Source organism: Globicephala melas, chromosome 6 (assembly GCF_963455315.2).
Source record: "Globicephala melas chromosome 6, mGloMel1.2, whole genome shotgun sequence".
Classification (NCBI taxonomy): Eukaryota; Metazoa; Chordata; class Mammalia; order Artiodactyla; family Delphinidae; genus Globicephala; species Globicephala melas.
The window spans coordinates 93,039,817-93,066,455 of record NC_083319.1 but is presented as its reverse complement, the minus strand read 5'-3'; the positions used below and the strand labels follow the sequence as shown (position 1 = coordinate 93,066,455).

The 26,639-nt window shown below is 43.4% G+C and overlaps 1 protein-coding gene and 1 long non-coding RNA gene across 6 annotated transcripts in view; both read left to right on the top strand.

Annotated features, from left to right (window-relative positions):
• SHC3 (SHC adaptor protein 3) overlaps window positions 1–26,639 on the top strand; it is a 150,356-nt gene that overhangs the window by 44,475 nt on the left and 79,242 nt on the right. The gene's annotated exons all lie outside the window — the stretch shown is intronic.
• On the top strand, window positions 10–25,979 carry LOC138842730 (uncharacterized). Its single transcript, XR_011377554.1, has 3 exons — window positions 10–5,036; window positions 5,385–5,461; window positions 25,682–25,979. It is a non-coding gene; the product is annotated as an uncharacterized lncRNA (long non-coding RNA).

Here is a 26,639-nt window from a genome sequence, read left to right as displayed (position 1 = left end):
GTAAGCCCTCTTGAAAATGGACTCCTGTGATTTTACTTTGGAAAGGAATGCTTTCTGAGGTTAACAACTAGAAATTTCCAGAGGGGAAGTCTGCCCCTTGAGTGCTGGTGACTGGCGACAGGGAGTCAGCACCCACTGTTTCAAGTCTCTTTAGTGTTCATCCATGTTTGTGACATGTGTGTCTTAATACAAGCCCCCTGAAGGACACTCTCCACTTCTAAGCTCTTTTTATAATTCAGCTGGAGCGTTTATGTTTTTTTCTTTAATAAATGAAACTCTAAGACCAGATTGATATTTTAAAATCTACTGAACTGTGTTATTTCTTTTTAAAAAGAAAATCAAGATGTCAGAGAGAATTTCCAACAGTATACATAGGGAATAAAATGCATAGAATTGGAAGTAGAAATCTTAATGGGAGTAATAATTTAGAAAGCTGACCAATTATTTTAAGGTGTCAGTGGTTTTGAACAGGTTTATATATTCTCCAACATCAACTAGATTTTAAACTTCTTGAGGGTCAGTTCTGTTTTTGACCATTGTTTTTAAAAAATTCATAGTCTAGTAGAACGTGTACCTTTAGAAAAATGCCAATTTCAAGTCATCTTGAAGAAGAGAACCGGAAAGCTAGGACTGAGTCTGTGAAATAGCTACATTTCTGAGGGCAATGAGCTTATATTGCTTTGGCAGTCGTGGAATTGTTTAATCTAAATAGTGATATCAGAAAATGCCTCATTTTTATTTCATTCAAATCTCTCTATTGGATATCTTTGGATTAGCAAGCCAAAAAGTAAAGATTGAGCTTTAGAAAGCAATTATTGGTAGTAATTAGCTACTCAGTAGTGTACATTGCCTCAATTCTATGCTTTAAGCACAACAATGAAACCTCTTCTTGCTCATTGAAGAAATTCGTGTTCAAAGGGTTGAAGTTCCCCTTCTCTCTAAAGCAACTCAAGACACACGTATTGGGAGCACACCGACAGTAGTAATCTATACCAAGGGAATAATCCATCTCTACATATTTGTACAAAATGGTTTATGGAAATTGCCAAGGCAAAGAATGGTATTTTGAAGTGAGAGCATTTAAAAGAAAAGTTTGAATGTTTAATCAATCATTCATTCATCCCAGCCATGAAAAATGCACGTGCCGTGCGGGGTGGGCAGAGTGCTTGCCCGTGGGCCTGGGGATACTGGAACCTGTGACACTGGTCACCTTCTTGTGGGTGGTGGCAGTGTTTTTTTTTTTAAACTTACAAAAAATTGAAGTATATTTGATTTACAGTGTTGTGTATGGTGCATTTTTTTAAAAGACAATTGTCGACCATTTCTACTGAATTCACTTTATAGATATTAGAACTTCTGAGATGATTTTATGTCATTTTAATTCTTCTGATGTATTTATCAAGTGTTTACTGTGGCTGTGCACATGCAGCATATGCTGGCCAACTTGGGCTGTCCTGCTTTGCAAGACCTCCTGGTTTGGGGGCAGAAAGATGCACATGCAAATGACTGAGGGGCCTGCGAGGGGCGCAGAGCAAGTCGGGCTCCTCAGGAGTGGAGGTGGGTGGGGACCAGTGAGCATGCCCAGTGTGCCCTTGGATGAAGGTCTCAGCACTATTTGAGACCACCTATAGTAGTGGTAGAAGAAAGCCATGGAACAGATATCCAATCCCATTCCATTTAGATTTCAGCAAAGGTACAGCAATGTAATGGGCCAAGTGGAGTACCATTCTTTGACTCAGAAAACTTGGTGCTGCATTCTGGTTATACCATAATTGCTTTGGGTTTATTAGACTTTTAAGAAAAAATCAATTTATTTATCTTAATTGAAGTATAGTTGATTTACAATGTTGTGTTAATTTCTGCTGTACAGCAAAGTGAATCAGTTATACATATATATATATATACATTCTTTTGGGTTTATTAGATTTTTAAAACTATGTTTGCTTTTCTTTATGATGCTTTCTATTGTTTGCCTCATTTTTATCGTGTGACATGTTTCTTATTTTAGTAATAGCCAGAGACAACTTGTAGGAAACAATTTGACAAGTCAGCATCAGAAAGAAGCCTTTGCACCCAGGACAGGAACGCCCAATGATGTCCTGTAGACGTGGCATATTTTAAAGCCTACGTGGTAGCTGAGTGTTAAACACCCTATGATTAAACTCTACCACCGAGGTTTACTTTATATACTAAAGTCATTCTTGAAAGGTTTTAGGGAAATCTAATGTAATTGTTATATTAGGCCTTAGTAAAACCTGTTTCCAAAGCTTCTTAGCCATGCCTTTCATAAAAATACATATATATATATATATATATATAGCTTTTATAAGGAAACAACCAATCCCTACTCGTCTGTTCCGCTATTTCAAGGTTTGGGTGTGTCTTTTAGAGGCTCTGACAGCCAAACCAGATGTCCTTTTGTTGGGGTCAGTTTAGTTTTATGCTGTTCCTGAGTCGGGGTTCAGATTGATTGTGGTGCTTGCAATCACATCAGCATTGGATTACTGATCTCTTACTAATAGGTCACTTTAAAAACTACCCGGGAGCTGCCATTGTTGGTGACTGTTAATGGCCTTGCCCTCCTAGCGCTCTGGGCAGAGGCTCTTGGTGACTCGTTCACAGTAATCAGTGCCCGCCGTGTGGAGGCGATGGCCTGTATGTGGAGCCCAGCTCTGCTAATTTCTACCCCAATGGTTGTTGTGGGAAATAGAACAATTTCTATATCTGATGCCCACAGGACAGGCCCTGGCAAAAGGGCAGCCTTGTTTAAGTGTTTGCTCCGTCCTGTTGCCTGAGCTTGTATTCAACACGTACTGGGACACAAGACCCCAGTGTCCAAAGAAGTGAGTGTTGGCAAGCATGGGGGCATTTGAGGGCATATAGATCGTGGCCTCGACAGCCACTGCTTCCCCGGGTCAGCCTGCTGGTGGGGTACATGGAGGAGTTGAGAGATTCAGTATTTGTGAAAGTCTGCCCAGGGGACAGATGCACACCAGAAGAAGAAATATCTCCTGTAGAAAAACTAGCTTCCCAATGTGCCCCTGGTCACACACCCGGCATGGCCTCACAGAGGGCGAATCTCTTGAGCTCCTTCCCCTCAATGTGTCCTCTGTCCGGGAAGACTCCCTACTCCCTTATGACAAGGCACTGTTAAGGCCATACAGGAATCCCGCTGCTGAAGGTGGGCCACTCTAGAGCTTGTGGCAACTGCCCTGTGCTCCCTGCTCCCACAACAGGAGCACGTCACAGTCCTTGAAACCCACAAGGGACTGTTCTTCCCGCGTAGATTTCACACCGTGCTGTGCAGCCCCTGAGGGCCTTGGGGGAGGTTCTTAGCTTGGTGTCACCCTGGGGTAGGTGGGGGTCCCAAGCAGGGAGGACCCAGGTCCCCAGTCAGAGGTCAGTCAGAGACCTCGGCTTTCATCTGAGTTAAGCCACTGGGTCTCCACACGAGGTGACTGTGGTACAATGCTGACAGCCACTGCTCCGGCGACTGGCCACTCTGCCCATGGGAACCACAACCTACGTCTCCCTGAGACGTCCTCTCCTGCGACATCCTCTCCTGTGACTTCTCTCACCTTGCCTTGGGGGAGGGGTTGAACTGAGTTATTGTACTTCCCATCAGAGCGTGATGTGCCTCATCAGATGGGGCCCACTCCGGGGAGATCGAGCTCTCGGTCTGACACTTGGAGAGCAGCCTGTTGGGCCGCCCTGCAGGGCGACAGGAAGCTCCCATGTGCTGTGGTCATGGGAATAACACGGCCTTACTTTCTTTCCCCCATCCCATCTGCTAATCTTTATTTGATTTATCGTGTTAAATTTTATCTATTATGGGAAATCACCTTAAGCCGTTTTTAGGGCATGGAAGGCTATAAATATATACGCAGTTAAACCCAGAGCACTCAGCAAGGTGGTCCTTCTCCAACAGTAAGTGTGAACATCTGATGTGTATTTTTGGTTCTAAATGACCCCAGTTGTTCTCCTGCACTGCTTGGACTCATCCGATAACTGCTGAGTTTGCTTTCCACTCAGGCCCACGTAGACATGTGGGCTCAGTGTGCGTGGTTTTGCTATACTTCCTGGGTGAGCTTCTATTAATAAAATGTTGTCCAGGGCCCATGACAAACCTGCTTTTCCAAATTGTAGAGAGTAAACAGTTGGATCAAGTTAACGGTTTTCGTTTCCCTCATTTTAAAGTTGTCATATTTTCAGTGGGCCCTGAAGATACTGGTTTGGCCCAGACCTTGGCCAGCACTGCCCGTGGATGTGACCACTCCCTAGCATTCCGCTTTGCATCCACACACTGGGGGGTTCTACTTTGGAATTGGGGCTTTTCAAAAATCCCCCAGGAGCATGCATAAACTCCTTTTGGTTTGAAACCAAACTCAAAATTTGTAAAAGGAGAACATTCTTCTTTGGGGAAAGTATTTCCTTCTGTTCTTATTCAACCTATTGATGGGGTCTCTGGAGACTTTTATCGTGGATGCTAGCACATGTATTGAAGTTCAGAGTCACCTGGCCACGACCTTCTCATGTTACCACAGCCGGAGGAGGCAGAGTGTAATGGACACAGAATCAGCCGTGAGCTGGTGAGTGGGACTGAACTCTGTGACACTGGATCTTCTCTGTCTGATGTTTCATGAGGGGACTTTGGTTAGAAGGTAGATGTGTGACCACGTGGAATTGGTCTGACAGTGCTGGACACTGTGATAGCTGCAGGGGCGTGAGTTTGAACAAAATAGCCGGCACTGTCTGGAGGCGGAGGGGAGAAGGGAGCCCAGAGACGAGGTGTTCAGAATCACGGATGCTCCTGCTACAGTGAGAATGGCGGCCTGGCTTGCAGGGGCATTTCTCGCCAGTCGGGTGCATGGAGGGGTCCATCCTCAGCCTGAAGGAAGGCAAGTCAGATGGCCTCGGTGCAGCGTCTTCACTCTGTCCACCCTCCCTTCCCCGAGTCGACCTGGCAGGCTTGGTAACACTCACTCCTCCAGTCACTTCTGGCTCAGTGCTCTCAAAAAGAAGAGAAAAAGGCCAAGGTAAAACCTTTCACCATGCAGTCCTTCAGCTCCATCCAGTCCCCGCACATCCTCATCCGTGTGCATCCATCCCAGCTGCAGTGCATTTCCCCTCGTGTACTTGAAGGCCCCCCGGCACCGTGCGCCTTCGTTGGACTTCCTGCAAGAGAGGGGCCAACCAGGCTGCGGGCCAGGTGCCCTGGCCCCCTCCCCCCACACCGTATCCACTGCAGCCCTTCACCATCTCGCTTCAAACATTTGTGTCGTGTGGCCATTTCATCACCAGTTCATGGGGATCAGAGCAGTGCACAGGGTGTGGTTTGGGAAAAGGCCATATTTACTAACAAGATATTTGTGTTGTTTGTGGAGGCTTTCCCATCCTCAGGGCAGCATTCACCTGTGAGGAGCTGTGGGGGCAGAAGATGGATGCAGAGGACGAAGGGCAGGTAAGGCGTTGGACACCTCTGCCTCTGGGAGAACTGCACACAGTCCAGGGAATGACACGGGGTCTGGTTGCACTACCCTGAACAGTAGAAAGGTGGAAACACCCAGGAAGGGTGGGGGTGGGGGCTCTGAACATCTTCTTTTCAGGTTTGGGGTGATCGTTCCCTCTTGGACTGTGACACGGACTCCACATGCTGCACCAAACCGGCAGGACTTTGGCTCTGTAGCTTTCTCACTTTGCAGGCTGACAGGAAGAATTTGGAAGTCCCTTTTTTGTAAACCCATCGTATCAGTGATGTTAAGATGTGTGCTTGACACCTGGCAGGTGACATGGAAAACAAGGCTGACTTTTGCTTAGGTGCCTTGGTGCTCCACGGATCTGATCTCTCCAATTAGACTCCTTGGTCATAATATTGGAGAATTCCTTTTTCACTACAAAATAAACACCTGTAATGTTGATTTAAGTTCAACATGCCAGGAAAAGGAGCAACTCTGTAAAAGTCTTCCCTGAGGCTGGTTGACTCTCAGAATTAGAAAGGAGAGCGGCAGGTGTGAACAGCCTGCACACCCGTCCCTCTGTACTCGACTAGTGCAGGTTGGTTAACTTGTGATTTTAGCCTTACTGGCTCGTTCTAAATTTACTTTTTCAGAACACGTTTTTCAGACTGAGTCTCTCGAAGCCTTCCACCCCCAGGGGGACGAGGCCTGGCAAGGGGGGGAGTTAGTGTTTTCTCAGTTTAGAATTCTTTTTGAAAACACCAGCTTGCCTGCGTGCAAACGCATCCGGGCTTTGGATGAAGCAGGCTGAGTCCTTCCGCTTTACTTCTACATCGTTACTCAGGGCTTAACACCAACCAGAATAGTTGTGTGCCCCTGTGCCTCCTTCGTCATCATTTGCGTGCGAGAATGTGCTAGACAGGGGTGCATGGATCACAGGTGCCCAAGAAACCACGACCGGGGAAAGAGGTCCAGAGTCACAAGGCAGTGGGACAGGCAGCAGGAAGCATGGGAAAAGTACCTCAGAAACATGGAAGAAGGTCCCTGGGGCCTGGACAAGTCTGGAAGGACTTCCTGGGGAAGGGAGCATTTAACCCCTGGTGAATTTCTCCCCCGACCACATGGCAGACCAGAAGGAAGCATAAAACTGAGGCAGTTGCTTCCACTTGGGCCCCACAAGGGGTTCTGCCTGTCTGCCTCTGTGCAGTAATTCTAATGCCTGACAAAGGGTGGGGCCTGAGTCGGATGCCATGAAGGAACACAGGGAACTGTCTGCACCCATCTGAGGTCCTGCCCCGAGCCCGGCTGCCTTAGGACATCTGGGCCCTGGGGCAAAGGGACACTGGTGTCTGCTTTCCGATAGGCCTCAATTTCATGTTCTGTCTCTTCATGCTAATACATGTTGAGGCATTCACATGCTTTGTGAGGATTAAATGAGACATTACTTCTGGAAACACCTGGCACAGGCTATGTACAGGAAAGGTCTCAAGGCCATTCCCTTGACCAGACCCACACGTACATGTATGTGCCTTAATCTGTCCTCTGAGCAGACCCTGAGACTTGGTGTGGGGAGCGTACTAGGGAGGGTGTGGTAGGGAGCAGAGGGTGGGAGTGGGCTGAGGGTGCTGGCAAAGCCTCTATCAGAGCAGCAGAGGCCAGACCCTGGCCCTGGAGGCAGCGTGGCCATGCTTATGCAGACATCCCTGGAACCTAGAGTAGGCTGGGGGCTGTGAGATGACAGCTCTGGCTGAAGGCTTGAGGCTCCAATCACTCAGCTCCTGGACCTGTCTCTCTGAATTGGAGTTTTCTCTTGGGACCTCCTCTCTGAGCAACTGTCCCAGCCTGATCTTTGGACAGCAGTCTGCTGACCCACATAGCAGAGCTGTATTTACATGGTTGGGGTTCCTCACCTAGCAGGTGAGTAAAGGGATCCTTGCATACTGGACCAGAATTACCTCTCACCAGAGAGGTGCATTCCAGCTTCTCATTACCTCTCAGCATTGGTTTCTTGCTCATGGAACAGGGATGGAACCCACATAAGCAGGCTTGTTGAGAGTCTTAGAAATGAGACCTACATGGGGCTGCACCTGGCACACAGTAGGTATTCAGCAAATCTGGATACGGTTTTTACCATGGATTTAATTTTGCCGTTCACTCTTTCCAAATTTCTGTATATGATAATATCAACTGCAGATTGATATTACTCTAATTATCAATATCAATCAATTCAATTCAGGGTAGCTTTTCTAGCTGAAAAGAAACTTTGGTTTGATGCAACAAACTGAAGTTACTGAAAAGGATAAAATATTTGGTAATGTGGCATTAATTTTCACTTGAGCCAATATTATCTAGTATTTCATTCTATCTTCCTGCTTTGCCAATTGCTGCTGCTGCTAATAATAATAGCACTAGTATTGAATACTTACTGTATTGCTCTAAGCATGTTATTCATTCATTCAACAAATTTTTATTGATCACGTACCATGTCTAGTCACTGTTTAGATATTAGGAAGAGAGCACTAAATAAGAGCAAACCTTCTACAGCAGAGAGAGAAAATAAGCACACAGACATATACAAAAGAAGGGTGTTAAGGTGAACCACATGAACTTATCGCTTTTGTAGTTGAAAGTCATCAAATGTCAGCCATTTCATGTCGTTTGGCGTAATAATTTCAGATAGTGGTGAGAGCGTGTGGGGTCTTCTCTCAGGATCCCTGGGAGGCGGGTTGTGTGCATTTTGGAGATGAGGAAGCTGAGGATCAGAAAGTTTAGAAAAACTGTCTAAGATCACAGAGCCAGGAAGTGGCAAACTCGAGATTGGAACCAGAGCAAGTCGGAATCTAGAATCAAGAGTCTCCTGTTGCTGCTTGATCAAGAGGGTTGCATCCTTCAGGAAGCCACAAGTGCTGGCAAACACCAGACACACTGGGCCGGGGGGCACACTTGGAAGAAGGAAATTCGATGTTAATTATAAAACTCCTTTCCTGACCACAGTGACATGATGGTCTTGAGCAGGGCACAAAGAAAATGAGGCACTTGCAGTCCAGTTGGGATGAATGGGGCAAATATACATAAGGAAAATGGTCAGTTGGGGGGCAGAGTGGGCTCTGCAAAGACTGTGCTACTCCTATTCTACTTGCTTTATTCATCCTGGGAATGTTTGTCCTGTGCTTCAGCAGCACTTCATTGAATTTCACTAAATAACGGAAAGAAATATAATAAATGTGTCCTTAAAAACTTTTCATATGAAAAGTTTGTAGAAAGGATGAGGCCCTTGCCACCTTAACTAGCTCAAAGTGAGTAGGGTGGGTTAGAACGGGGAGAGGGGAAGTGGGAAGCGGGTGACTGGGGGGTGAGAGGATAGATGAGATGAGGAAGGGTGGGCTGGGTGAGGGGCTGCGAAATGGGAAAGGCTGCGTAGGAGTGGGGTGAGACGGGGTGGGCTGGGTAAGGTGGAGGGGGCTGGGTGGAAAGGACAAGGTGCCATCTTTCTCTCCCAGAGGTTCTGGGCGAGTCGTATTCCTTTTCTCGCCTTGACCATTGGAATAAACCGATTCTTATCTTTTTCCCAAACTAGAAAATACAGACATTATTCTACTTCCTTGTTTCTCCTTTCATTTCAAACACTGGTTAACACTTTGTCAGGATGACCCCATCATCATAATTTTCTGGCAAGCTGGTTATGGAGATCAGGGGCAAGTTATGTAGCTGTCTCTCCCAGTGAGGGCATAGTGCCCAAGGGCATGAAAACTTCCAACCATGGGACCTGTTCCTATGAACCTGGGTGGAGATATCTTTCTACTGACAGTCTGCTGGCTGGGTGTGTCAAGGTCAACTGGGCATGCATGGACTGGCAGCTCAGGGCCTGGCATGGGCTTGGATCTCCAGTTGACTGTACAGATGAGCCAGGATCTCATAGGATGTGTGGCTAGGAAGGGCAAGTGGCTAGGATAAGTTCATTGAAATGTTGTCATTGAAATACAGAGAAAGGGGTTAGATACAGTGTCTAAGAGTTTAAGCTGAGCAAGTTGAGGACTTTGCAGAGCCTCATGTGCAAAGCCTCAAGATTTATTTGTTTGTTTGGTTATTTTTTTACTTCTTTAGCAGCTGGCTGTGTCTCCTGGTGAAACCTTTGGTTGGTAAAGACATGTCGCTCTTTACGTGAAGGTAGAGGAAACAGGAAACTTGTCAATTACCATGATGCCCTGCCGTGGAGATTCTGTTGCACTGGGTTGGGGCGAGGCCTTGGGTGATCCCCAAGGTGGCCTGCTAATATCTCTGGATGATGGCAATAAGAACAGAAAATCTTTGTCTCTTCTCTACCATATTACACCACATGAAAAGGAATTCTCACCTAACCTGGGCTCCACTGTACTATGGATTTCTTGAAGAATCCAGCAGGCTGGACATAGAGGGGCCACACAGATATGTCTGACCTGGGACAGGGTCCCCAAAGATTTAACACACATACACATATCATCTCATTTTCTAGAGCAGTGGTTCTCAAACTTGGACATAAATCAAAATCACCTGGAGACCTTGTTACACCAGATGGCTGGGCCCCACCCCCAGAGTTTTTCATCAGTAGGACTAGGGTGGGAGCTGAGAATTTCCATTTCTGTCGAGTTTTCAGGGGGTGCTTGATGCTGCCAGATCAGGTACCACACTTTGAGAAGCAACGTTCCAGAGTTCTATTTTTAACTTCTGAACCATTTGCAACTACCATCTATGAAGCCACAGTTTGAAAATAGGTCCATTTATTATTTTTCCAAGTGATCCCACTCATCCAAAAATTTTAAAAATGGAGAGCATACATGGCTTGGTGGCTTAGAATGGTTTAAATAGAATCCATAAGATGAATATGTGGCGTTCATTCCATACTCTCCTTGAGGACCATCTGGTATGGTGTATATTTATAATCCTCATGCCAGAAGCACATTTGTGTCAGAATGTACCCCTCTGATTGCTCCTTTTCTGACTCCTTCTCTGAGTTCACTTACCCCAAATATATCATTCCATAAGGAACCCTTTGCCCTTGCCGAGGGCAGCTAGTGTTGCAGGTTTTGGAGTCAGATTATCCGGGCTTCTACTAGGCTGAACAACATTTCAGCTGTGTGATCTTGTGCAAATAACTTAAGTTCTCTGTGTCTCACTTTCCCCATCTTTAAAATGGGAATCATAATGGTACCTTCTTCATTGGGTTGAGAAGAAATTGTGTTAATATCTGAAAAGCACTTAACATGCTGTCTAGTACCCGGAAGGGCTCAAGGCATGTTAACTAATACTGATATTTTCATTTTTATTATATCCTCTCGTTGTTGGTAATCTCATTGCTTTAAATACCACTTCTAGGTATATAAGCCACAAATCTGTATCTGTACCTCTGGATCTTCTCTTAAGTCCATCCCTGTATTTTTAGCAGCTGACTGGACCTGTGTCTTCTTGGAGATGCTCGGTCAGTCGCCAAGTCCTAAGCAACCTATCTCTGCCTCTCTGTTCTGTTTACATCCGTCCATTCTCACCTCTATTACCATAGTTAGGCCCAGCTCACGTCTCCTTGAATGCTTGTCATAACTACAACCCACGCATTCTCCCGAAGTAGAAACCAGGGAGTCAGTCTTATATCATCTCTCCTCCCTGTTCAATTACCAATGCTGTTGATTCTCCCTTGGAAGCCTCCTGAATAATTTCTCTCCTTTCTTCTAGTCTCTCTCTCTCCTTCAATTCTCTTTCTACTTGCTAATCCTGAATGTGCCTGAAACATATTACTTCCTGTTAAGTTTCATTGTTTTATCCACTACCTGCAGAATACAATGAAAAATATTTTAATGTTATTCAATGTTCTATTTGACCTGCCCCAGCATAACTTTCCAAATATATTTCTTATAACTCTCCATTATGCCTCCTTTGCACAACCACACTGACCTACACACTGCCCCATTCTCCTGGTCCACTGTCACACCTCAAGGGCAAAGATTCAGCCACAAGAAGTATTTGCTTTTGCCTTGAGCTATAAGACCACTTTGTCTGAATTGCTCTACAGGCTTTTTACGTTCTTGCACATTGTATTAGACTTTTAAAGACACAGGCTATATTTCATCTACTCTAAAATACCATCTCCTATACAAAACACTTCATTTTTTATAACCACTAAAAAATAAAAAAGAAAGCACTGCCTATTAAAATATGACACAATGCTTTCACGTCACTTAGATTCAATTTACATAAATTGAAAAAGCTATTTTGGAATTTTGCAGACACAGATTTATATCATTATAATACTTCTACGTTTGTTAGAAGGAAAATATAAGTAAATGAAAAAGGTATTCCTAAAAATTTCTTCTATTTCAGAGTCTGAATATAGTGAATCTTCTTTTTTTTTGACTTAGAATCTTGCTATCTATGTTTTTTTTCTAGGCTTTATTGTCCTTTAGGCTATTTCAAGAGCATTAGAAATCAATAAAATTGGAATCAGAAAAAGAATAGAAAAGATATTTGAACCTGAAAAGTGTTTTTTAAAAAGCACTAAAATTGATAAACTACTACTTAGACTGGTCAAGGAAAGAGAGAGAAAATTCAGATTACAGGTAACAGCAAGGACACATTACTACAGATACTACAGACACTGCTAGAATAAGAAGGGAATATTATCAACAATTTTATATCAACAAATTGAATAACTTAGATAAAATGGACAAATTCCCTTAAAGTTACAACTACCAAAGTGGCTTAAAGAAAAAATAGGTAAACATAATAGGTCTGTATCTATTAAAGAAATTAAATTCATGGTAAAAACAACAAACAGGGAACTTCCCTGGTAGGCCAGTGGTTAAGACTCTGCACTTCCAGTGCAAGTGGCATGGGTTTGATCCCTGGTCGAGGAACTAAAATCCCACATGCCATGTGACGTGGCCAAAAAATAAAAATAAATTAATTAATTAAAAAGCAAAACCAAACAATAAAAAAACCTTCCCACAGTTTGCTAAACTCACTTATTAGTTCTAGTAGCTTTTATGTAGAGTCTTCAGGAGTTTCTATATAGATGATTATGTCATCTACAAATAAAGGCAGTTTTATTTTTTCCTATCTAATTTGTATGGCTTTTACTTTTCTTTTTTTCTTGTCTTACTGCACAGACTAAGATCTCTAGTACAATGTTAAATGAGTTGTGAAAGTAGACATTCCTGCCTTGTTCCTGATATTAGAGGGAAAGTATTTAGTTTTCCACCATTAACTGTAATATAGGCTATAGGGTTTTTGTGGATGTCTTGTTACCAGATTAAGGAAGTTTCCTTCTATTGGTAGTGTGCTGAGAGTTTTTATCATGAATGTGTGTTGAATTTTATCAAAGGCTTTTCTGCATCTATTGACATTTTCATATAGTTTTTCTTTCTTAGTCTGCTGATATGAGTAATTACATCGATTGATTTTTTTAATGTTGAACCAACCTCTCAAGCCATGGATAACCCCTCAAGTTTACGATGTATTATTATCTTTTTGATATATTGCTAGACTCAATTTGCTACTATGTTGTCAGGGTTTTGTATGTAAGTTCACAAGTTATTTTGTTTTTGTTTTTGTTTTATAATGCCTTTGTCTGATTTTGGTATCAGGGCAATGTTGGCCTCAAAAAATGAACTGGGAATTGTTCCCTCTTATTTTCTGGAAGAGACTGTGAAAAATTGGTGTTATTTCTTCTTTAAATGTTTGGTAGAATTCACCAATGGAACCATGTGCCCCTAGAGTTTTCTCTGTGAAAGGTTTGTTTTGTTTTTTTAAAAAAATTATTTATTTATTTTTATTTTTTGGTTGTGTCATGCCCATTTCTGTGAGAAATGCTATTGGAATTTTGATAGGGAGTGCACTGAATCTGTATATTGCTGTATATGGTATGGATATTTTAACCGTATTAATTCTGTCAATCCATGAGCATGGAATATCTTTCCATTTATTTGTACCCTCTTCAATTTCTTTCATCAGTGTCTTACAGTTTTCAGTGTACAGATCTTTCACCTTCTTGGTTAAATTTATTCATAAGTGTTTTATTCTTTTTGATGTAATTTTAAATGGGATTGTTTTCTTAATTTCTTTCTGATAGTTCATTGTTAGTGTGTAGAAACACAAATGATTTTTGTGTATTGATTTTGTTTCCTACAACTTTACTGAATTTGTTTACTAGTTCTAACAGTTTTTTTTGGTGGAGTCTTTAGGGTTTTCTATACATAATATGTCATTTGCAAATAGAGACGGTTTTACTTCTTTCTTTCCAGTTTGGATGCCTTTCATATATTTTTCTTGCCTAATTGCTCCGGTTAGAACTTCCAGTACTGTGTGGTATACAAGTGGTAAGAATGAGCATCCTTGTCTTTTTCCTGATCTTGGAGCAGCTTTCAGGCTTTCACCATTGAGATGATGTTGGCTGTGGGTTTGTTACATATGTCCTTTATTATGTTGAGGTATGTTCCCTCTATACACAGTTTGTTGAGAGTTTTTATCATGATTGGATATTGAATTTTGTCAAATGCTTTTTCTGCATATACTGATATGATCATTATAATTTTTACCATTCCTTTTGTTAATGTGGTGTATCACATTTATTGATTTGCAGATGTTGAACCATCCTTACATCTCTGGAATAAATCCCACTGGATCATGGGGTATGCTTTAATGGTTGTTGAATTTAGTTTGCTAATATTTTATTGAGGATTTTTGCATCTATGTTCATCAGGGATATTGGCCTATACTTTTGTAGAATTCACCAGTGAAGCCATCTGGTCCTGGGGTTTTCTGTGTTGGGAAGTTTTTTTTGGTTTTGTTTTGTTTTTTTGTTTTTGTTTTTTTTTTTTGCGGTACATGGGCCTCTCACCATTGTGGCCTCTCCTGTTGCGGAGCACAGGCTCCGGACGAGCAGGCTCAGCGGCCATGGCTCACGGGCCCAGCCACTCAGTGGCATGTGGGATCTTCCCGGACCGGGGCGCGAACCCGTGTCCCCTGCATCGGCAGGCGGACTCTCAACCACTGCGCCACCAGGGAAGCCCGGGAAGTTTTTGATTAGTGATTCTATCTTACTAATGGTCTGTTCAACAAAATCTTTATACATGCAAGAATATAGATAAATCTCAAAAGCACTGTGCTGAGTGAAAGAAGCCAGACACAAAAGGCTGCATGCTATATGATTCCATTTATATGACATTCTGGAAAAGGTAAAGCTAGAGGTGGAGATCAGATCACCAGTGGCCAAGGTCTGGAGGTCGGGGGGAGAGGATTGACCACAGAAACGGCACGGGGAAACCTTTCAGGGATAATGGAAATATTCTATCTTTTGATTTTGTGGTGGTTACATGACGGTACATACCTTTCAAAACTCATAGAACTGAACATCTAAAAGAGTGAATTTCACCTTATATAAAATATCTCAAGAAACCTGTCTTTCCACTATTGTCTCTGAAATTGTTTTTCAAACTAATGATACTCATTCTGCAAATTGTGATGTGTATATGCAGGAAATGGTAACTACATAATGACTGCTGCCTGGCCCACAGAGGTTTCAGAAATGTTAAGATATGAAAAAAATGTGCCTCTTAGAATCAATTCATTGTGCTTCCTTCTATTCCCTAGGGAAAAGAACCCTCTAAACTTTTAAGACCTTTGATAGCATCATCAGAGACGGAATTTTCCTTACACTTCACAGACTTTGATTAATAATTATTGGGTCAGTTAATGCATTTTACATCAGAGAAGCTTCTTAGACCTGAACTGGAAGGTGGAGAATTTTGTGCCTTGGGAAACATAGGGAGTGCACAGACAACAATCAGGCATAAAATTTTCATAAAATAACTCTATTCTGTGGATCAAGATGTATTCTTTTTTTTTTCTGGGTATAAAAATGACACCAAGAAATTAATGTGTGCATATTGGTACAAAATTGGACTGTATAGAAGGAGTGTAACCTCCTACCCACAAACCCAGCACCACATTCCAACTTTCAGATGCACTCTTTTCACATTTTAACATCTCTGAAATCTGGATGCAACTATATTCAGTTGTATCTTAACCTATTCCTGCCCAGTGGACTACAGTTGTATGTTTGCTGTTATTTCTGAGCACCTGACAATCTGATTGCTGTTCATGTCAGCTCAGGTAGACAACTTTGACCCTCAATGGTCAGTCCACCAACCATTTAAGGGAACATGAGTCTTCAGAGTTGGTCAAAATCCTTCCCCCAAGCCCTTTTGGAAAGGCCAAGGGTTAACTCTTGCATAATAGGCTTCAGTGGCTTCTAAGAAAATACCGAAATAGTCATGGAGTGTTCTTTTAAAAACTGCTGTCTCACCTACATTCTTGATGGCTCAGAGGATGATTTTACATAGAAATGCATAGATACCAACAACTGAATCAGAATGTGATTCAGAAGTGTTGAAACCACAATGCAAAGAGATTGGAGGAATATTTTAGTCTATTTATTTCACTTACCTATTTCTTTTTACATATACAGAAGAGTGATAGATAGATAGATAGATAGATAAATATAAATCTATGCATTAACAAGTCTAAAAAAGTTCTCTCAAAGTATAAAAGAAAAGTTTTAAGTGATGAAGTATTGTGTCATAGTTTTTTCTTTAGTTGTGGGACATACAATATGCATTTTTTCTTTATTTCTGGGACATAAAATATGATCTATATTGTAGTCAGTTGCATCTTCAGTTTGGCTAAATGTAGCATTTCCTTCATGTTTTCTATGCATTTTAAAACATTTTATGTGATTTTAAACTAACAGAAAAGGTGTAAGAATAGGACAAAGGATTCCTGCAAATCTCTATTTTTTTTTTCTGAACCATTTCAGAATAAGTTGGAGATATTGTGCTTCTTAGACCTTAACTACGTAAGAGTGTCTTTCCTAAGGACAATGGCATTTTCTTACGTATCCAGAGCACAGTGATCAAATCTGGAACTATAACACTGATAGAACACTATTATCGAATCTACAGCCCATCTCCTCATTTCATCAGTTCTCCTGGTAATGTCCTCCATAGCTGTTTTTGCCCAGTCTAGGATTCCATCCAGGCTCGCACATGGCATTTGGTTGCTGTGTCTCTTTGGAGTCTTTTAATCTGGAACAGTTCCCCAGCCTTTCTTTGTCTTTCTTGACATTGACATTTATTAAGAGTACATGTCAGTTATTTTGTAGAATTTCCGTCACTTTTAATTTTCCTGTTGCTTTCCCATGATTCATTTCAAGTTATGTATTTCTGGCAGTAAACAATAGAAATTGTGTCCTTCTCAGTTCATGACATTAGAAGGTACATGGTGTCACTTTGTCTCCATATTGATGATGTCAACTTTGATGAGTGATGGGGTATTTTTCATATACATTGTTCATATAATAGTGTTCAGACTGTATATAAAAGTTTATGTTCATCTTTCCTCCTTTAGAATCATAAACATTTCTCATCATTAAAAGCTTTCAGTATTTATTGTTTATTATTTAAAAAGAATAAAGTCTAAAATGTCTGAATGCAGTGGGGACTGAGCCAAGTTATCTTGAAAGTTGGGTTTGAATTTCCTTGATGAGCTCTCAGGGAGGTATTCTTATGGCCCACAAAGGCAACAGGCTATCCCTAGAAGAGACCTAGGCCCTGGGCCAGCACATAGTAGGTGCTCAATCAAAGTTTTTTGAAATCTTAAAGTTTCATGAATCTAGGGAAATGACTAAAAATGAAGCATCAGAAAAAGCAAATTGCTAATAGTGGCAGCTCAGAAGATGTGATTAATATGACAAACTCTGAGTGGAAAAAATGATATTAAATTTCTCCTTCCTTTTGGCCCCCTGGGCCTTTTCTATGAAAATTAGTGCAGCTACATCTGCTGAGCAAAATGGAAGGCACTTGTTTTAGAAGACCTGGCTTCCTTTGTTGGAATATAATATTGTGGGATAGTGTCCTTTCTCTTCATATTTTAATTTTCTACTTATAACCTGGAAAAATGAAGACTTGTTGGATAATTTCCAGATTAGCAACTTGTAACTCCTTTTGAAGTAAAGCCTTTAAGCACTGGAAAGTAAATTCAATTAGCTAATCTGTAATTTAGTTTAATGTACTTTAATACCTAAAATATCAGAGAGAGACATATTGTTGAATGGTGAGTCTCATTCTGTCTCCTCTGAGGGACATGGCTTGTGGCTGGTGTTCTTTTAAAAGAATGAACTCCTTCTCTTCCTCCTGCCTGCTGGTACCTGGCCTGGCTGGTATCCTTGCTGTGCGGCATCCGCCTCAGGACCCAGGGTCTCTGCAGCGCCCCCTTTTGTGGAACTTGTAACTCTGCTTGTCACCTGGGATGGGAGCACCTGTGTCAGAAGTCTCCCCTTGCAGGGCTGGGGCGACTGGCTCCCAGCTGCATCATGCAGTTTCTTCCACACTCTTGTGAGGCCCTGGTCACTCCTTGTTATGCTCTCTTCTATTTTAACAAAACAATCCTCACTTTCTCAGGCACTGAGTTTAGCAGGACCAGCTGGACCCCTTGTCCACCTCCACTCTGTCCAGAACCCAGGACCTCTCTTCCTGGGGAAGGCAGCTGGCGGCAAATCCTGGGGTTCTGGTTTTCAGACCCTTCGAGGATTATCTGAAGTACCAGCAAATGCTCCCTGCTGCCTGTGACCATCAGAGGCCCAGCCTGTCCTCACCCCTGTTCCCCCTTGACCTGTTGAGACCTGCAGGACAGGCAGGTGATGGTGAAGGTGGGGTCAGGCCATCCCTGCAGCCTGCACACCGGGTGCTCCCTGAATGTGCACTGGGAGAGTGGGGGCAGCCACTTCAGCGATTTTCACACCAAGCCTACCTTCCTTGGACATCTTTCTCTCGTGTAAAGAGCACACCCATGGGCTCCTCCTGGGAAAACACACACACACACACACACACACACACACACACACACACACACACACACACACACACACACACACACACACACCCCTGCACTGCTGGTGGCCTGGGAAGTGGGAGTCCCGGCACTGCGGTCCCATATGGGAAACAAAAAATAGGCTCTACGCCAGGGTTTCTCGGCCTCGACATCATTGACATTTGGGGCCAGATCATGCTTTGCTGTGGGGACTGTTCTGTGCACTTCAGGATGTTTAGAAGCCCCTCTGAGCTCTACCTACTAGATACCCTCTTCCCCAACGTTGCAATGGCTCAAACCATCTTCTGAATTTGCCCAGTGTCCCCTGGATTAAAACTGCTGCTTTACACTAACCTCCACACCTTAAAACTGAATTTGAGTTCATCATAAAAGTCATACGTACATGCCCACCAGAGAAATTTTAGAAAATAAAGAAAAGTACACAAAAAAGGAAGGGAAAGTTTTCCCTTAATCTTTCACAATTTTGCAATCACACTTTATGCAATGTTTTGTGCCTTCATTTTTTTCTTAAATGTTATACTAAGTAATCAGGTTCGTATTATTACTTTAATTTTATGTTATATGTATATATTATCTCCAGGTCACTCCCTCCAGTCTATTCACTGGGTCTTAATGGAAATTAACTCAGCCCTTCACATTTGATGGGAGCCAAGTCTGAGCACAGACCTCACTTGGGGGTGGATGGGGTCTGCCTTGCAGTCTCCATCCAACTCCTTGAATCCAGGACACAAGCAAGTAACGATGTCTTGGGGAATTGAGAATCATCTCATGCCCAGTTATTAGCTGTTAACATTTTGTATGTTTGACAAAATTCTTGTTTTCATCTGAATACAACTTTCTCATCCATCCGTATTCAACATTAGTGCGTGTAGTAGAGTAGACCCTGATCCTCTGAAATGTATGTGCCTAAGTATATGTTATTCATTATTTCTTATCTGTGGTTTGTTTACATCTGAGGCAGCACTTTCTGACATGTGGCCAGACGCCCACAAAGCCTTTTAATAGCTGCAGAGCACAGGATGTGCTGAAGGATGTCCCACGAGAAGCATGTTATCATTTAGGTTTGAAAGGGCCTTAGCTCAATTTATTTATAGACTCAGGCAGGAATTCTGTCATTCTGGGCATAAAAATGTATTAAAAAATGATGATGCACTTGACAGGAAATACTGAAGGTTTAATTATACCCAGAATGAAGGACAAGATTAAAATCCATGAATCTCAGTCAGTCACCTGTGACCCAGTGGGTCAGCCTGTAGGTGGGAGACACACTACACTTTTATGCCCAGCTGCTGCCAGGGTGCTTGTGGTTGTACACACGGCCCTTGGTGTCTGGCTCTGACAGCAATGATTGTTGTTGTTGTTGTTGTTGTTTTTATTTTGGCTAAACATAAAATTTACCATTTTAACCATTTAACCATTTTTAACTGTACAGCTTAGTGGCGTTAAGTACATTCCATTGTTGTGCAGCCATCACCATCAACCATCTCTAGGACATTTTCATCTTCCCAAACTAGAATTCTGTCCCCATTAGATAATCACTTCCCATTCTTTGCTCCCCTCAGCCCCTGGCAACCTCCATTCTACTTTATGTCTCTGTGAATTTGACTCCTCTAGGGACCTCATACAGGAGGAATCATACAGTATTTATCTTTCTATAACTGGCTGATTTCACTTAGCAGAATGTCCTCAAAGTTCATCCATGTGGCATGTGTCAATTTCCTCCTTTTTTAAGGCCAAATAATATTCCACTGTATGTATATTCCACATTTGGTTTATCCATTCAACTGGTCAATGGACACGGGTTGCTACCACCTTTTGGCTATTGTGAATAGTGCTGCTATGAACATGGGTGTACAAATACCCAAGTCCCTGCTTTTTTGGAGATATATATTTTATATATATATGTATATAATTTTTTTGATATATACCCAGAAGTGGAATTGCTGGATCATATGTTTAATTTTTTGAGTGACCTTCATACCAGTTCCCACAGCAGCAGCATCATTTTACGTTCCTGCCAGCAATGCACAAGTATTCCAGTTTCTCCACGTCCTTGCCAACACTTACTATTTTAGGCTTAGTTTAAAATTTTATTTTAACAATAGTCATCCTGATAGGTATGACATGGCATCTCATTGTGGCTTCAACAGGAATGATCATTTATACTTGTAGAGTGTTTTGCTTTTTTATTTCAAATTCCTTTCGCATATGAGTTTACATTTGATCCCCTCGTAGGTGATAGGTGTTTGTTGTGACTCTAATGCCAGGTGCCCCAGTCTGGATTCGTCCAATTTCTTCCAGCATCCAGGGCTTATGCTACAAACTAGATCCACTGCCCACAGCCACCTCCCAGCTGTGTGACCTCAGACAGGCCACTTAACCTCTCTGGTCTTAGGTTCTTCACCTGTAAAATGGGAATCATAATGATCCTACCATATTAAAATATTAATATGCTCAAAATCATAGAACATGGCCAGACGCTTAGCAAACACTCCAAAAGTGTTAGTTGGGGCTATTATTATTACTTTTACAATCTTCCTACCTTGGCAATAACATCACCCCGTCACCAGCCTCAGAGTCAGTGTCTTCAAATTGTGTGTGCTCTTCTTGAAAATGCTTCTCGGGTTCCTACCTTCCTTCCATCCCACCTCAGCTCTTCCCAGGATTCTTTACCACAGAGACTCACTTTCACATTAGACCCCTAAGTATTTGCCCAGCATCACTTCTTCCTCCAGTTTCTCCTTAAATAAGATCATATTACTGTTCCAAAACTATTTTCATCCCCTTTTTCTCTAGCTTCAAAAGCTACATTGGGTCCTAATGACAGAGCAGAATACATTCCAGTCATGCTGGCTGGTTTTCCTCTGTGACTTTTCATTCTTGTTTTGTATTTAACAATGAATTTGTTGAGGTATAACATACCTCCAGTAGAGTGCACAAATATTCAGTGTAAAACTCACTGGAATTTTACACGTGCACACGCTGAATAGCTGACACCCAGATCAAGACTTAGAACATTACCAGACCCCAGAATGCCCTCTGTGCCTTCCCAAGCTGGTAAAACCCCACCCTGTTCTTGAACTTCTCATAAATGGGAGGATACAGGCTGTACTTGTGCCTGCCTTTTTCCTTTCCCTCATCATATTCTCTTTGACCTTAATTCCTGCTGTTGTCTGTTCTTTTTTACTGATGAGTGGTACCCAGGGAGTGTGATACCACACAGCTGCTATGCATATTCTTGTGCGTGTCTTCCAGGGAACGTGTGCATCATTCCTCTGGGATATGTACCTTAGTGTGCAGTGGTGGTCAAAGTGTAGGCTATGTTTCTTATTTTATTAAAAGTTTTTTCTGTGACTATAAATGTTTCATTGATTCATTGAGGTCTGACTTACATCAATAAAATCCATCCATTTTAAGTGTACAGTTTGATTAATGTCGGCAATTGTATAGTCATTTAATTACCACCACAAAGAAGACACAGAACATTTTTATCTCCCCTTCCAAATTCCCTTATGCTTTTTGTAGTCAATAGCCATCCCCAAGTCTGCCCCAGGCAACCATAGCACTTTCTGGTCCTATAATTTTGTCTTTTCTATAATTTCACATAAATAGATTCATACCAAATGAAGTCTTCTGCGTCTGCCTTCTTTCATTCAGCACAATGCTCTGAGGGCCCCCATGTTGTTGTGTGTCATTGCTGGTAGGGATGCACTTTGGAAAACAGTTGGGCAGGTTTTTTTTAATAAGTTAATATAAATTTACCATACAACCCAGCAAAACATATGTCCATAGTAGGTCAGTGTTCATAGCATTATAATTCATGATAGACCCAAGCTAGAAACAACTCAACCATCAATCAACCAATGAATAAATAAACAAATTCTGGTATGTACCTGGTATAAATACCACTCAGTGATAAAAAAGAATGAATTACTGATGCATGTGACCACATGGACGAATTTCTTGTTCTATTAAACTTTTTTTCTTTTAAAAATTTGATTAAAACATAGATGCTTATTGTAACATGTCAAATAGTATAGAAGTACAGAAAGAAAAGATAAAGTTTCTCTCTGTTCCAATCACACCTACTTGAGGTAAGGTAACAGGTAACCACATTTTTTTGCATTCACACACTACACACACACAGATGCACCACATATCACACACCACACACATATAGCACACACATACACACAAACACACACACAGGAACTCCCCATCTGTTTGTAAAAACGGATTGGTACTACACTCATTTCTCCACAATTTGCCTTCCTTAGGAACAGATCAGTAGCTTTGGGTCTAACTCATTTTTTTATAGTTGCAAGTCATTATGGCTACATGACAATTTAGTCAACTCCTCCCATTTTTGTTGTTTTGCTGGACAAAGCCACGCTGCAAGGTCACACGGGTCTCTATCCCTTGCACTGGAGATCTGATTTCCATAGGATTCTTCGATGTGGGGCTGCTACAGGGTCGCTTCTCAAGTTCACACCATCTCGAGCAATTTTTGAACGCAGTCCTTTCTTCACAAATTTGTAGCACGGGGTCTTAATGTTGTTAATTTACTAGTTTTATGGTCAAAACAATGTTGTTGTTGTTTTCCTTTGAGGTTTTTGTGTTACAGAAAGGTGGCATCTTCTCACACATATTTGTTGGCCGGTTTCATTTCCTTTTTAATGAATCACTTTTACATCACTTGCCTGTTTTTCTATTGGGTACTTTTTCATTTTCTTATCAATTTTGGGGCACTTTTTGCACATTTTATATGTGCTGGAAATATTTTGTAACACAATATCTCCCTCACTGTGAGATTATACTAATGAGTTTTTAATATTTCACTTTACTTTTTATATTTGGGTCTTTTTTTCACCTGTAATAAGATACAGGTGCCCAAACTGGAATGTCCCACTGAGTTGAAATTCCACCTTATCATCTATTAAATTCCCTTATCTCTTTGGCTCTGTTTCTGGGCCCTATTTAAGTCCGCTGATGGATTTTTCTTTGGTGTACCAATAACCTACGGTTCTGATCTTTGTGGTGATGGTATCATATTTCTGATCTCATAGGAGGTGTTGCCCCTTGCTAGACTTTCTTTCTGTTTAAAAACATTTCTTCACAATTTTTGAACTTTCTTATGCAGTCTAACATCATACTGCTCAGTGCAAAAAGATCTCATTAGGATTACAATTATAATCAAATTAATTTATTGCTTTGGAGAGAATTTACATTTAATATTAGTATGTCTTTATATCTGGGGACGTTTATTCAGACCTTGTTATGTCCTGTGGTAACATTTTAGCTTGTCTTCATGTAGGCCGTGCCCCACGTGTTACACTCCATCCTGTGTCTTGCACAGTTTTGGCCTCGATGTGCATGGGGTTCCCCACCCTTCACCCCACTATTCCCCTTTCTATGTGCTCACTGCTGTTGGAAGGAAAAGAGTCTTTCTTATTTGTTTCTACATTACCAGACCTTCATATTACTTCCCAGTAGTTTTTTTCCTTATGTCTCTTCAACAACACAATTTCCCCCAGCGTTCATGACACCACCCTTGTGGCTTACTTGCCTGCATCCTTGGTTTCCGTTCAAGGTCTTGCTTCTGGGCATCCTCTGTGCTCTGTAGCTGCCTTCCAGGCCCAACCTCCCTTCTCTTCATTTCTGTGTCTTTGCTTGCCCTCCCCTTTCCTGCACTGGGCTTGGCACTCTTCTCAACAGAGAGCCTGCCAAAACCCCCGGGGCGGGGAGCCAGCCTGTGCCCAGAGGGCCAAGGATTTCCCTGCTCTGACCCTGCACTTGGAGACCCGTGGTCTTTCCTTTCTCTGAGACCATGTCACATAGTGTGGGGCTGGATGTGGTCCTTCCTTCTCCTCACTTCGTGCATTTGGTTTCCCTTCTCATGTCAGTTCTGAGCCCACCCTGTGCAGACGGCTCTTCTTGTCTGTCCCTGCTGCCCACAGGGTCTGGCTGCTCTGCACACGCTCGAGCCCCATGAGGGAAGGGCTGGCCGAGGCCCACCCCAGTGCCAGTGCTGGCCTCGTGGTCTCGGCTGACCTGCCGGCCTCCCCAGCAGAGGGAAATGGACAGGGGTTTGATGTCTGCCCCCCGTGTCTGGTCGTCTTAGTGAGATGCTACATCTGAAGGCCCTCTCCTGACCTGGCTCATCAATGCTGTGCGCCCATCCATCGTGTGTGTTCATGGGATTCTGTGTGGACCCGATGATGTGCTTGGGTAGCTTTGGAAGGCAGCTCGGGAGTGTTGAGCATCCTCCCGAGACACGAAGTCTCAGGGTTCTGGAGTCATGCCCAGTGTCACCGAGCAGTGCTGCACACCCAGCGGTGCTGCCGCTGGTGGTTGTGCACTGTGACAACAGGGCAAGATCACAACCCACACCCGGATGTCCCAGCCTGACAGGGCTCGTCCCTTCTTCCTGTGTGACCGTGGGGTGCCCGCTTCTTTGCTCATGGAGGCTGATGGCAGGATGGCCCCTGGGTCACTGGGTGCATCTGATGAGTTAAGGTGGCCAGGGCCTCCCCACCACAGCCTCTAAGGAGACTCAGGGCTGGGAAAGGCCCGGCTGTGGAGGCTTGAGGATCTAATTCAGATTTTGACTCTTCTAATACGATGTGATTCTGGGAAGAATTAAGTACCTTCTCTGAGCTTAATTCCTTTTATCTTAGTTTATTTTTCCCCAAGGGGAAGGATGGTGCCTACATCTCAGGGGTGGCAGCTCAGGGAGATGAGGGGCGTGGAGGCACACAGCAGAGGCTAGCTCCCTCACTCTTGGGGTGCTGACTTAGCACGGTGTGTGTGTGTGTGTGTGTGTGTGTGTGCGTGCGAGCCCCCTTCTTACAGCTTAAATTCCTCATTTGCAGGGAGCCTGAACACCCACCCTCCAGGTCCCAGATCCCCAGTCCCCTCTCGCTCTGCCTCTTAAATTGAGAATTACCTCCACACAGCAACTGCCCAAGTATATTTCTTTGAAAGTTTATCTCTAATGTTTCCCTCACGGCCCTGTCTTGTGCCCTCTTGTCCTTTCTCCTCCACAAGTTCAACCAGAGGGACTTCGTTTTCACACCTACATAGAAACAGCCAAATACAGACAGAAAGCCAGACAAGAGGACTAAGAAGGGAACTCTCTCCAAATAGAGGAGCCTATGATGAATGGAGCTCGTTGAATGATCAGAGAAAGGAAACAGAGCTTGTCTAGATAAAAACCACCATGAGGCTGTGCCTCCCCCAGGAAGGGGTGGGATTAACACCATTTATACCTGAGGACGAATAAAACCAGCATGTGCTCTCTTGCCTTGCAGATGTGCTCTCACTGAAAGGCACTTTCTGAGGATCCGCGGAGGGGGCGGCCCATGGCCCAGGAGCACTCCTCGCCACCTCTGAGGCCCACGGCAGCGGGGGGTGCTGACTCCCGTGCTCCGAACTCTCCAACCCTCCGCCAGCCAGCCGGCCTGCTCATGTCCCTCCTGCGGCTCCTCCCCTGGCCCCTGTCCTGCACTTCCGCACCGCTTTGGGGGCCTCCCTGTCCTTTCCCACGGGGCCCGGCAATCATCCTTTTGACTGATTGCCTTGTAGCTCTTTCCTGATATTAAACATATTTCTGAGAAAAGCAACCCATTGTGTCTATGGAGCATTTATTTCTAGGAATTTGTACTTTGGCTTCCTGAATTCCATGCTGCTTGTCTTCTAGAGTTATATAATAATCTGTCGTTGTCTTATTAATAAAATGTTGACAAGGGAGGACGTTTTGGGACCAGCGAAGTAGACCGCCGAAAGAGGTGGGCGTGGGTGTGTGGGTGGGCGGAGTCACCTGGCTCTCCCTCCCCTCCCCTCCCCTCCTCTGACTCCCCAGGACTCCTCAACCGCCTGTGACCCTCAGCAGCTGCCCCGAAAGGGAGAGCTCACTAAGAGGGCCCCCCGCCCCCCCGCCACCGGGCTTCCCTGGTAGCGCAGTGGTTGAGAGTCTGCCTGCCGATGCAGGGGACACGGATTCGTGCCCCGGTCCGGGAAGATCCCACGTGCCACGGAGCGGCTGGGCCCGTGAGCCATGGCCGCTGAGCCTACGCGTCCGGAGCCTGTGCTCCGCAACAGGAGAGGCCACAGCAGTGAGAGGCCCGCGTACCGCAAAAAAAAAAAAGAAAAAAAAAAAGAGGGCCCGCCCCCCACCAAGAGTAGAGAGGAGGAGCTGTCTGACTGAGACGGCCTCCAGAGTTGCTGTGAGGCTGGCGTGAGCTCCCCGCTTCCCAGTGCACCTTGATA